Source organism: Panulirus ornatus, chromosome 13 (assembly GCF_036320965.1).
Source record: "Panulirus ornatus isolate Po-2019 chromosome 13, ASM3632096v1, whole genome shotgun sequence".
In the NCBI taxonomy this organism is placed as follows: Eukaryota; Metazoa; Arthropoda; class Malacostraca; order Decapoda; family Palinuridae; genus Panulirus; species Panulirus ornatus.
In genome coordinates, this window is record NC_092236.1 from 13384713 (window position 1) to 13398866 (window position 14154).

General features: G+C 45.7%; 1 protein-coding gene across 1 annotated transcript in view; it reads right to left on the reverse strand.

The window, feature by feature from the left end:
- LOC139752777 (protein turtle homolog B-like) overlaps positions 1-14154 on the reverse strand; it is a 637105-nt gene that overhangs the window by 153453 nt on the left and 469498 nt on the right. The gene's annotated exons all lie outside the window — the stretch shown is intronic.

Here is a 14154-nt window from a genome sequence, read left to right on the forward strand (position 1 = left end):
TGTTTTTCCCAGTGTCCTCGGCAACCCATCCCTGTTCTTCATGAGATGGTAGCGCCATGTGAACATCCTCGTAGGAGTTTGATCTCGTTCAGTAAACTGTTGAACGTCTATGCTCGCGAGCGTTTAGTGTTCCCCTGGGGGAGGAGGAGGAAGAGGAGGAGGAGGAGGAGGAGGAGGAGGAGGAGGAGGAGGAGGAGGAGGAGGAGGACCGGTTATCTGAAGAAAAATAGAAAGACGTGCAGACTGAAAACCAATCAGCTATGCCTAAATCCGTCGCTGGTAATGGCATCAGCTGCAGTCCTCTGTCTATCTTATGATTCCTAAGCCACCTTAAATCTTTGGGAGGACGAAGGGGGCGACCTTTGAGCACGAAGGGCATGACCCTTCTATGTGACGACGCGATCTTTACACATGAACCCCCCCCCCCCCACCCCCCCGGCTAAAAGGAGAGATCAAAGGGTCAGGCCATCGTATCCAGGGGGCATCCGAACCCTTGTACTTGAGGACCGAACCGACGTTGTTGCTCAAGGGAAGAATAAATTCATTCATCGTACTTTAAGCTACGAACGTTTGAAAAAAAAAAAAATATGACTTTTCGTTTGGCTTTTGCCACTTCACATTAAAAAAAACATACGACTTTTCGTCTGGCTTTTGTTTCTTTACATGAAAAAAAGAAGGAAGACTTATCGTTTGGCTTTTGCGTCTTTTCTAGAGACGCAGGAAGTGCAGCCAAAACTTCTTCCCCCTGCCCTTCCCCCACGAACATTTCTGATTGTGTTTGCGCCGCCCCCAGAGCCCCCTCTCTCCCCCTCTTACTCCTGTCCTCCCCCCGAAAAAAATAAAAGAAGAGCGCAACCCCCAGGAAATCTCATTGCTGTTGGCATAAACTTCCATTTGTAGCGTTTTACCCAGTTTGTTACTGCCTTTCCTTATGGCAGTATTCCGGCGAGTATCATGGATTTTATTCTAAAATGTACCCCAACCCAATTCCAGAAACGCATATGCTCGTTTTCCGTGTCTGTCCCTTTTGTCTGTCTGTCCTTTACTCTCTCTCTCTCTCTCTCTCTCTCTCTCTCTCTCTCTCTCTCTCTCCCACCTCTTTGCTGTGTGTGTGTGTGTGTGTGTGTGTGTGTGTGTGTGTATGTGCGTGCGTGCGTGCGTGCGTGCGTGGCGTGCGTGTGTGTGTGTGTGTGTGTGTGTGTGTGTGTGTGTGTGTGTGTGTGTGTCTTCTTCACATTCGTCTGTCTGTCTCTCTTTTCCTACCTTTGTCTGTCTGTCTGTCTCTTCCTCTGTCATCCTTGACCTCTTCTCTTCTTTCTCTCCCTCTCACTTTTCTTCATCCCTTCCTTCCTCTCTTACCTCTACCCCATCTTATCTTCCACCTTTCTCTCTTCCCTCCACCTCACTCTTTAAAAACCTCTCGTTCGTCGGAGATAATAACGCAGCAAACAGGAGATCCATCCCTGTTCCTCAGCCTCTTGGAGAAGACCCCTCCATAAAGACACAACGAGGGTAAGACCCACCCAGTGTCCCACCATCATGCAAAGACCGTACACAGGTACCTTGAGGACAAGACCCTATCTATGTTCTAGCGTGTTGGAGAAGACGTCACGGAGCTACACTGAAAGTATGACCCTGTTACACACTCTCTTAAGTCAGCATCTTGGAAGTAGACTCGACAAGAGTACATTAAATGCAAGACCATGTTACTCAGCAGCATCTCGAAGAGGAAGGTCCTCTTGAAGGAAACTGAATGCAAGACTATGTCTACCCCGAGCGTCTAGGAGAAGATCCTCCGTAGGACTACATCTGACACCAGAAAATGTCAAGCGTCACGAGGTGCTGCTGGCTGAGCACAGCCTCGGCAGGAGACACAGGGTATCTCTGTCTTACGTAACCTCCCGACTCCCCTTCCTTATTCGGAAGCTCACAGGAACAAGGAACGATGTAATTTCCCCGTTGAAGAATGTTTACAAATGCGTTTTTCCCATGACGTTTAGGACTTCCTTGTATCTCTGATCTCACAGGATCTGCTTTACGTAAGTGGGGGGAACAACAAGTCAAAAAAACAAACACACAGACAGTTGTACTAAGGTGATTTTTTTTTTAAGGTAATCGTTATCATACGTCTGGCTTTAGGTACACAAAAGAAAATTTCTAAATATCCCTAAAAAAATTACAATAACAAAAGTATTTGTTATGATTTGTAGATGGAGCAAAACTGGAGCTATACTTCCAAACCCCTGATGTTGTGTATAATTCTTCTACTGGTTGTAAGACAGTAGCGCTCCATCCATTTAACTGGGAAGACCAAAGACAACCCTCTTATTTTTCTTGTGTGGCCGGAGAAGATGAAGCCTCCACATTTCTTACAGAGGATGGGATGGTGGGAGGTACTGTAGTACATGGGAGTGGGAGAAAGGTGTCACGCGGGAGAAAAAAGGGGATTACGGAAAGGATGAGATGGGAGAGAATGGGAAAGGATGAGATGGGAGAGAATGGGAAAGGATGAGATGGGAGAGCATGGGAAAGGATGAGATGGGAGAGAATGGGAAAGGATGAGATGGGAGAGAATGGGAAAGGTTGAGATGGGAGAGAATGGGAAAGGATGAGATGGGAGAGAATGGGAAAGGTGATGGATGACCCACGCGAATCATCCTTGCGCCTTTAGATGACCCTTTTAGAACACTGTCTCAGAGAACCAAACGTGTGTGACAGTTGTAGAAGCAATCACGAACGTTTCAAGCCACGCACTCACGGCGATAATCTTCCTTAAATAGATAAGATTATCATCGACAAAAAATGAGGTTACAAAACACACGGCGGAGGAGGAGGAGGAGGAGGAGGAGGAGGTGGTGGAGGAGGAGGAGGTGGAGGAGCATGTTTACATAAGGTGTCTTCAATTAACTATCCGGAAATCTCTCTCTCTCTCTCTCTCTCTCTCTCTCTCTCTCTCTCTCTCTCTCTCTCTCTCTCTCTCTCTCTCTACCATTACTCAGGAGGCATATTAAGTTCTTCTCCCCCCCCCCCCGCTTGATTTATCTTCGTTCACGAATATTTTGCATAATTATTCATGTTTACGAGTGTGTCTCAGGTGATGTCCACCAAGGAAAAAATCTCTTAAAGGCAGCACGCAATTTGGTCATACAGACGTGAGTCTGGCGTGATCTCGAACCTTGTGGTCAAAACTTCTCACTCATTTATATACACATCTTGCAGGACAGGAGGTCATGTGACACACTGTGGCCTTGGGCTTCACGTGGGCCAGACGAATTACTGATTTCTAATGTATAAAAAGACACGAGAAACATATATACGAACGTACACACACACACACACACACACACACACACACACACACACACACACACACACTGCCTCAAAGAGGTTACAAATCGTGGACATTATGCAAAAATTATGTAAAACACATTGAGAAATGGAACTCAGGAACCATGTACAAGGGCACTTTGCTGAAGGGTTCTGCGAAACTGACGAAGGAGGAGCAGGAGTGTGGATACCTTGAACCACAAACACTGAGGGAACAGCGACCACGGGGTTAAGCTGGTCAGCTAAAGACCAACTAATCAAGCTACGAGATACAGAGGAAAGAGTTGCAGAGGACAATGCATATATATATATATAATATATATATATATATATATATATATATATATATATATATATGTGTGTGTGTGTGTGTGTGAGATGGTGAATGACAAGTTTTAAAAAGCGTTTCCAAAGTGGAAGACTCAGTAGCTCCAACGTGAGTGAGATGGAATGGGTAGGAGGTCTTGGAAAGCACTGAAATGTTTAGAAAAGACATATATAGACTACAACAGGACCTCACGGAGCGGAGGAAGCTTCTGCATATGTACTGAAATGCGCAGATAAGCTTGACATGCATCTTGGGGACGGAGAAAGTGCCACGGGCTGCAGAAGAGGCCAAATGTCGTCGTATCCGTACGTAAAGAAAAGCTTCTTGGTTGATGCTATGAATTACAAACAAATGTGATGTGTAGAACACTGGGAAAGATAGGTTGAAAGCAGCAAATCTATCTATCTATCTATCTATCTATCTATCTATCTATCTATCTATCGATCTATCTACCTATCTTCATCACAGTGATGCTCTGTGCTGCTAATCGAAGAGATGTCGATCGTCTACCTACAAGAGAGCTGAGCCACTGGACACGAAAAAAAGTACGTCAAAATCACATGAAAAACTAGAAAAAAAAAGAAGAAAAAAAGAAATTTGCTCGGCTCTAATGACCTCGAGATAATACTGGAGTCCCGTGTTCGAATCCCATAACACTGCCGGCTGCCTCCCACGGGATCGCCCGCCCCAGCCAAGGTCCGCAGGGGAAGATCGCGTTTCATGTGTTAAAAATCTCGTCGAGGATTCTTTAATCAGGCTGAATTGTTGGACGTCTAATAGCCATGGATCTCCCACGTTCCCCGATCCTATTCCCGAGGCACGCCAGGATAGGCTCCCCGTGCCTCCTCCTCCACCTCCTTCCCATCCTCCCCCTTGGATTTTAAAGGATTCTGGGAGGAATCTCCTTTAATCCCCTGGATCATTAATTTTCATCGACATCAATGGTGTTGATGGTTCTCTTTTCCTTATGGTCGTCTGATCAAGGCCAGTCCAAGCTCAAGTCTTCAGGGGAAGGTAGACTGAGGATGTTACTGAATCAATGCCTTTCTCTGATGTGGCTTTTGGAGAATGCTCCAGTAGGCAAGCGTCGGTCTGATCCCCAAAGAAGAAGAAGATAAGACGAGTTGGCGAGGACACTCGCACTGGGATACTGATTCCTCAAGCATGCCAGATGGGTGGACGTCCTTCGTGGCATCCTAAAATTTCCCATCACTGCCAAACCATCTCTGAGCTGTCTGTCCCTCATCATTGGTGGGTGCAGCCTTCCCTCCTCGTATCATCATTATCAGGTTAACAGAAATAGAAAATAAAGGTGCGCGTCAGACCTCTGCTCATAAATCGTAAATCATTCTGGTATAACTGACAAACGCCACGTAATCTACATGGCACATTCGAGCGGCGACGGGACCGCCAAATTGGTCGCAGTCAGGAAATAAATTAATCATTTCCTCGTGCTGCTCCACACATTCATTGATATATTGTTGGGGATATGATACAACTTTCATCATAGCGAGACCCAGATACTGCTGGTGCATAAGCTCGTGAAGATAGATTGGCTCCCAGACGCGTGGCGATCCAGGCAAATGTTTCCGCAATGATAATGTGAGAAAGGATTTTGCTTGCGGCAGAATCAGCGGAAGTATTCTTGGTGATGGTAAATCCCCTACGTGACTCGATATTAACAGCAACCCTGGGATATTGTGCGATTGGTAAATCCGCGACAGCTAGACTGGTGCTGAAGTTGTCGTTAAAGTACTAACAACACAGGACTGATGGTTTAGTGGTAGTTGACAGTGTCATACTCTTACCACACACGAACGGTGCTTTACTTAGCTTATATACACACAGTGGGTCGTGGACGGCCATCTTATGCAATGATTATGTAAAAGACCCCATCCTCCTCCTCCTCCTCCTACTCACTTACGCTCCTCGCTATTTGCAGTGGACAACGTTCTTATTCTTGTCCATTTGAGTCCCAAACCCACACCTACACACTCTGCCTCTTCCAGTTCTTTCTCTCATCTCTTATTGCCCGTGACCGCTGAACATCATGAGATGTTCAGAGGATGTTCTCCCAACTACCGTGCGTTGTTGGGAGCTCGGAACCTCTGGGTCTAATGTTGACTCGGCTAACGAGGAAGAGGGTGGGACTCAGGCAACACCAGTATTGACCCCACCCACGTCTCCAGTTATTCCATGTGACCTGCACCTTTTCTCGGTTCACCTCCTCAACATCTACTGCCCTGAGGGTTGATTCTTCCCTCGCCGGAACACCACCTGACCATCGCTTCTGATACCCTACAGTCCTGCTGGCTAATGTGTTCACTAGCAACGTAGTTATGACAGTCATAATCCACGACGCCAGTGAATCTCATGATTCATCTCTGCTTCAACCGCAGTTCACCTGATCAATGTTGTGGGTCCTCTCTAGAACTGGGGTTTATTGAGGTTCTTAAGTTATTGGGAACTTGAATTAAGCATATAAAAGTGCTAGAAAAGAAATATGATAGTACACCTTCGTGTAGAAAAGAAATATACTGGTATATCTTCGTCGTAAGTATGCTATCCTGCTATGTTTCTCATCTCTCTCATTTGTCTTCAGCAGCCTCGTAAGACAACCGCTGGTCCTTTGATGTTTCCATTCCTCTGTATATCAATGACTTCCTTTGTACTGTGGTCTGTCGCAGCGTTTGACGACCTCATCTCCTGCAAGTTACGGTAGGATGGGGTTTAGCCTCACTGGGGACATTTTCAAGGTTTACCACAGGGAGCAGCTGCTGCGTAACTATCTAGCACCAGTTCTTTCATTGGCACACCAGTTACTAATGACCTCCGCACCTGTTGTTAATGACCTAGAGTCCGACGGTGATTAAGGCAAGAGTGTTCCAATGTTCTGGTCTCGCGTGTCCAACAATGTTCAGTTTGATGGATCCATTCAGGGGCCATAAATGCTTTACAGTGTAACTTTTAGCCCCGACGTTCCACGACTGTGGTAATTACCAGCAGTCCCGCTCTCTTGGTGTCGTTAATGCTCTGCTAATCAGGTCGGTGCTGGGGAAGGAATAAATGAGTCCAAAGGTCGCATAATATGAAGGCTACAAGGTGTGCTAATTAGAGACGCGTATATATATATATATATATATATATATATATATATATATATATATATATATATATATATTATCCCTGGGGATAGGGGATTAAGAATACTTCCCACGTATTCCCTGCGTGTCGTAGAAGGCGACTAAAAGGGGAGGGAGCGGGGGGCTGGAAATCCTCCCCTCTCGTTTTTTTTTTTTTTTTTCCCAAAAGAAGGAACAGAGGGGGCCAGGTGAGGATATTCCAAAAAAGGCCCGGTCCTCTGTTCTTAACGCTACCTCGCTAACGCGGGAAATGGCGAATACTTTAAAAGAAAAAAAAAATATATATATATATATATATATATATATATATATATATATTTTTTTTTTTTTTTTTCCATACTATTCGCCATTTCCCGCGATAGCGAGGTAGCGTTAAGAACAGAGGACTGGGCCTTTGAGGGAATATCCTCACCTGGCCCCCTTCTCTGTTCCTTCTTTTGGAAAATTAAAAAAAAACGTGAGGGGAGGATTTCCAGCCCCCCGCTCCCTTCCCTTTTAGTCGCCTTCTACAACACGCAGGGAATACGTGGGAAGTATTCTTTCTCCCCTATCCCCAGGGATAATATATATATATATATATATATATATATATATATATACATAGTTTTGGAAAGAGGGGCAAGTATGAAGTCTGTTGTGGATGAGAGAGCTTGGGAAGTGAGTCAGTTGTTGTTCGCTGACGAAGAGAAAGACGTAGGCTAAATAGTCTTACGAATTTTACTAGCTTTTCCACAGTTCGTCTAACATTAAGCTATCTTTAGACACATATGAAAATGAAAAGCAAATAGATTCACTACCGGGAGGAGATACAGAGTGGGTTCTTAGAATTACAAGAAAAGCCTCACTTTTGTAGATGACATTTACGTCATCACTAAAGTCCAGTCATCAGTGAGTACGAAGCTGTTCTGGGCTGTCTCACACCTCAAGGTATAACTAGGAATACCTACAGGCAATCCGGGTTCGAACCTCTGCTTCGAGTTGGTCACATACTTGTCATTACCGAGTCAGAAGTGAGACTTTAAGCCCTCCTGAACGCACGTGAACTTCTTGTGGGGCGTCTCGCAAGGTGGTAAAGGCCAGCGTGAGGTCGCCATCAGGTCTGAGTTACACGAACAGTAAACAGATTATTACAGGCCAGCAGGAATTCGGGGGTTCAGTGCCTGGCCGTCGTCCCTCTGCAATAAATCTTGACGGACTGACGACACTGACGAAGGCCGCGGGAGCGAAAAATAAGGTGATATTCTATTACCACGATGCCAGGAAGAGTCTCTGACGCTTATTTGTCTTATTTAATGAAAGGCATTATCATAGGAAAACACAATATATATATATATATATATATATATATATATATATATATATATATATATATATATATATATATATATACACACACGAGCAAGACGGAGAATTAATTTTTTGACTCGAGATTTGTGAACAATGAGCACTATGGTGCGGTCCTTGCGCATGACGGTACGGTTCCTGAGCACGATAGTACGATACCTGAGCACGACGGTACGATACTTGAGCATGAAGGTACGATACCTGAGCTCGACGGTACGATACTTGAGCATGAAGGTACGATACCTGAGCACGACGGTACGATACTTGAGCATGAAGGTACGATACCTGAGCACGACGGTACGATACCTGAGCACTACGGTACGGTCCCTGAGCACGACGGTATGATACCTGAGCACTACGGTACGGTCCCTGATCACGACGGTACGATACCTGAGCACTACGGTACGGTCCCTGAGCACGACGGTACGATACCTGAGCACTACGGTACGGTCCCTGATCACGATGGTACGATACCTGAGCACTACGGTACGGTCCCTGAGCACGAAAATGCGATACTTGGGTATGACAGTGCCATCCCCTTAGTGTGACCTTTGACCTGACCCTTATAAGTCAGGTTAAAGGTTACGTCACCATACCTTCGGCTCGTACCGTCTCCCTTAAGGGGTTAGAATATCGTAAATATCATCGTTCCTCAGAAAATGGGACCAAAAATCCGTGTTTATGCTCTTTTAAAATAGGATGATGAAATAAATAAGGGGCTGTACTTCTGCCGGAAAATGAATTCGCGTAAAGAATTCATGAAATGCAAAAATAAAACATGTTGCGTTGAATATTCTAAATAATTAATTTGAGAGAGAGAGAGAGAGAGAGAGAGAGAGAGAGAGAGAGAGAGAGAGAGAGAGAGAGAGAGAGAGAGAGAGAGAGAGAGAGAGAGAGAGAATATGGGGCTCAGGGCTTACAAGCCAAACAGACCCAGAGTCATACAACTCACCCTTCCCTTGCTCACCGTATACTGCGCCTGGGGTAAAAAGGATCACAAAATACTGAATCACATTCTTAGAGAAAAAAAAAAAAAAATGAAAAACTAAAAATCAAAAACTACGAGAAAGTGACAACAGGGGAATGAACTGATCGCTCAAGTAATCCCACTAAATTATGGATCGACAAAGGAGGACCTCCCTCCCTTTTGCAATACGTTGCGTATGATGTACCTTCACGTTCAAGACCTACGTCATCCGGGAGCGAAATTTCTTATGCCCAGCCCTCCAACTACTCTTCCTCCTACTGGCACCTTAATGCCCAGCCCTCTAACTCCTCCTCGTCCTTCTTCCTCCTTCTAGCACTTTATTCCCAGCCCTCCAACTCCTCTTCGTCCACTCCTCTTCGTCCCTTCTCCTCCTCCTTCTGGCACCTTATGCCCAACCCTCCAACTCCTCTACGTCCCTCCTCCTCCTCTTCCTCCTGGCACCTTGTGCCCAGCCCTCCAACTCCTCCTCGTCCTTCCTCCTCCTCCTGGCACCTTATGCCCATCCCTCCAACTCCTCCTCGTCCTTCCTCCTCCTCCTCCTGGCACCTTGTGCCCAGCCCTCCAACTCCTCCTCGTCCGTCCTCCTCCTCTTGGCACCTTATGCCCAGTCCTCCAACTCCTCCTCGTCCTTCCTCCTCCTCCTCCTGGCAACTTGTGCCCAGCCCTCCAACTCCTCCTCGTCCCTCCTCCTCCTCCTTGTAGCACCTTAATGCCCAGCCCTCTAACTCGTCCTCGTCCTTCCTCCTCCTCCTGGCACCTTGTGTCCAGCCCTCTAACTCCTCCTCGTCCTTCCTCCTCCTTGTAGCACCTTAATGCCCAGCCCTATAACTCCTCCTCGACCTTCCTCCTCCTCCTCCTCCTGGCGCCTTCTTTTAATGGGGATTCCAGTTTTAAAGTCTCGCTGGCTACGGCGACTTTCCTCAGACGATGATTCGACGGTCTTCCCAAATATTTGATGTGAACTCTTTCCCGTGCGCGCATGACCCCGGCAGGTCCCGGGCTAAAGTCATCTCCTGATGGAGATATTTGCATTTGCGATAAGTTCCAAATAAGCTGCAGTGCGTCAGGATCCGACATTTTCTTCTTTTTTACCCCACCCATGACCCCCCGCCCCGCCCCGCCGCACCTGTCGCCAAGAAATTTGTGTTTGAGTTCCCCCAGAAAAGCAGGAGGAGGAGGAGGAGGAGGAGGAGGAGGTGGTGGGTATGCAGGAAGTTTAGAGGCGGAAGATATGAATAAATATATATATATATATATATATATATATATATATATATATATATATATATATATATATATATATCCGGACCTTTAGGTATACGAGAGCCAAACGCACCAATAAAATGACAAATTACATGGTCAAATATACGCTCTTTAAAAGCTATATGAAAAAAAAAAAAAAAAAGGTGGAAGAAACGTGATGAAAGTGAAAATTATGTATAATAGACGAGTAGGAAATAGTACCGTGAGGGTAGTCTCCTTCTACGTTGGACTTACATAAGTACATGGTTTTAGGTAAGTACACCTGTGAAAAATGTGAGGGGAAAAATTTTTTACGAAAAATGATGGATCAAAAGGTAATCCCCAGGCGAGATCGTGAGTGATGCGTGCACGTTCCCCTGACGTGTGGTGTTGTGAGTGACGGAGTCGAGGGGTTGTTACCTGACGTGTGGTGTTGTGAGTGACGGAGTCGAGGGTTTGTTACCTGACGTGTGGTGTTGTGAGTGACGGAGTCGACGTGTTGTTCCCCTGACGTGTGGTGTTCTGAGTGACGGAGTCGACGTGTTCCCTGACGTGTGGTGTTGTGAGTGACGGAGTCGACGTGTTGTTCCCCTGACGTGTAGTGTTGTGAGTGACGGAGTCGACGTGTTGTTCCCCTGACGTGTGGTGTTGTGAGTGACGGAGTCGAGGGGTTGTTACCTGACGTGTAGTGTTGTGAGTGACGGAGTCGACGTGTTGTTCCCCTGACGTGTGGTGTTGTGAGTGACGGAGTCGACGTGTTGTACCCCTGACGTGTAGTGTTGTGAGTGACGGAGTCGACGTGTTGTTCCCCTGACGTGTGGTGTTGTGAGTGACGGAGTCGACGTGTTGTTCCCCTGCCGTGTGGCGTTGTGAGTGACGGAGTCGACGTGTTCCCTGACGTGTGGTAGCTTGAGTGAGTAAGACAGAAGTGAGGTCCCTTCACTTGGCACACGATTGTATACGTAATGCTAGGGACTTTTAACACTCACTGACAACAACAAAAATACTAACTTCAACATCGAAGTAACAACACTAACTGAACACACACAACAAACACACGGACATCAACAAGGTCACCAAGGAAGGAATGCAGCCTTGTGACCTCCAACAACAACAACAACAACAGCAACAACAACAGTGAGAGTTCCTTTTCCAATCATTACTATCTACAATGTGCGGCACCATGATAGCGCACTGGGCTACAACCTCACCTCTCATACAACGATGAGTCTCGTGGTGTGAGGCAGATATACCACTCTACAACGCCCACAACAAGCCACAGCATCATCTCTATCGACTAATCTGCTTCTACGTCTGTAAAGGTAATGAGGAACATAGCCGAGAACATAGCCATGCCATTTTCCACAATCATTTGGTTGAATACCTGGGACATCATCACCCACGCCACAAACCTGGGTTTTACCCCCAGCTTAAAACAGATGTCTCAGGAGTGGTGAGATGGCAGCCCCTGCTACCACAGGATAAGAACTAATACGATTGTCTGGAATACTGGAACACTTCGGGAGCGACCGACCGGGGAAGCAACAGTGTGTGTGTATGTGTTGAGAGAGAGAGAGAGAGAGAGAGAGAGAGAGAGAGAGAGAGAGAGAGAGAGAGAGAGAGAGAGAGAGAGAGAGAGAGAGAGAGAGAGAGAGAGAGAGAGAGTTAATTGCAAAGAATGGGTACATTGTGCGACGTCTGACCCGACTTACAAACATCATGTGATTATCGTATAGTCTTCATGGTCTGATCATCGTACAAATGTCATACGATCGTCGTATGGCGTTAGCAGTTTGACCATCGTGCAAGCATCATATGATTGCCGTACTCAAGCTTATGGTTACAACCTTTCCCTACCGGACTATGAGAGAATCCCATAGCATATACAGAGCACCACATCTACGTATTACGTTTGACGGAATACATACAGATCCCCTCCTCCCCAACACATATATTCGTATCCCACTGTCATAATTCTGCTTTTGTTCCTGCTCGACTGAATGTTCATGTGATATCTGCTAGTAATGAGAAAAGACTCTTGCTGGACACATAATGTCCATGTGATAACAACATGAGAATTACTCGCCGGGTGTGGGGAAAGATGAGAGGCGGTGAATGTAGTCACTTTGCAGCGGGAAGTTACAATACTTTCCTGGCCAAGCTTCACATGATCACGTAGGGCAACTGAGGCAACTCGTGATGCGTCTGGTTTCCCCTGTGATTTATACATTTCCTCTAGACTCTCTTGAAGTGGCAGCCCTTACCACCATGGGAGAGATCTCATTATACACACTCGTAGGTAATAAGTCAGCACCCTGTCTCTCTCTCTGTCTGTCTGTTCTGTCTGTCTCTGACTGTCTTTAATTCCCCGTAACCTCTATGGTCATATCCAAAAAGCTTTCTGTAATTCAATATCTGTCTGTTTCTGTCTGTCTTTAATTCCCCTTACCGTCTATGGTCATATCCAAAAAGCTTTCTATAATTCATTATCTGTCTGTTTCTGTCTGTCTTTAATTCCCCGTACCGTCTGTGGTTATATCCAAAAAGCTTTCTATAATTCACTGTGTCTGTCTCTGTCTGTCTTTAATTCCCCATACCGTCTATGGTCACATCCAAAGAGCTTTCTACAATTCATTATCTGTCTGTTTCTGTCTGTCTTTAATTCCCCGTACCTGTCTATGGTTATATCCTACGAGCTTTATTGATTCATTATACAGTGGTCAGGCACAGTGGAGCATAGCCACTGGCCTCGTTGCTGCTCCTCCTCCTCCCTCGTTAGTGGACGAAGTAACACCGTCGGGCGGTGCGCTCCTGCAGCAGGAAGACCCACGCCTGCAAGAGGGGTAATTACCGTGCGTGTAACTTTAGTGATCCTGGGGGCGCGGGATAGTCATACAAGGCGCTGAACACAAGGGTGTGAGGAGAGACGGGTCGGTGGAATGGGAGAGAGGAAGGGACGAGGCATGGGAGAGAGAGAGAGAGAGAGAGAGAGAGAGAGAGAGAGAGAGAGAGAGAGAGAGAGAGAGAGAGAGAGAGAGAGAGGAAATAAGGGAGACAAAGTATTACATGATTATCGTCATTATCATCATCGTAAAACCCCCTTACCAAGCGCCTCCAACACCTTCGAGGTTGTGCCCCTTCTTGTTCATTTATTAGAACGATATATATATTAAAAAAATCAACAGAGAAACAGACAGACAGATGAAGGTAACGTAGCTCAGTCTTGGTTCATATGACTAAGGACACTTAAATTTCCAGCTTACAATATTTTACGTCCCCGTGACTGCACCAAGCCGTGCGTGTCAAAATGACACAGTGAGAGAATTCCAAGATTCGATGTCGCCTCAAACATTCTGCTGCAAGAGAGAGAGAGAGAGAGAGAGAGAGAGAGAGAGAGAGAGAGAGAGAGAGAGAGAGAGAGAGAGAGAGAGAGAGAAAACAGATATTGGTCATTTTCGGCCGTGAAAAAAACTCTACATTTTTAGAGTCCCGCGAAAAAAAAAAACAGCTCTTACATTACAAATGAATTTTTGTTTCTGTGGGCGTCAGTACAGTAGTGACGCTACCCGTACTGGGTCGCTGTCTGCTGAACTGCACATATTCGCTCTCATAAATACATGTTCTCAGTTGACTTGGTCGTATACAAAAAAAAAACTGAGGTTAACTTTCCAGAAGAAACTTCCTCTCTTTTTCATTCAAATGTCTTAGAAAATGAATATGGAGAACACTATATATATATATATATATATATATATATATATATATATATATATATATATATA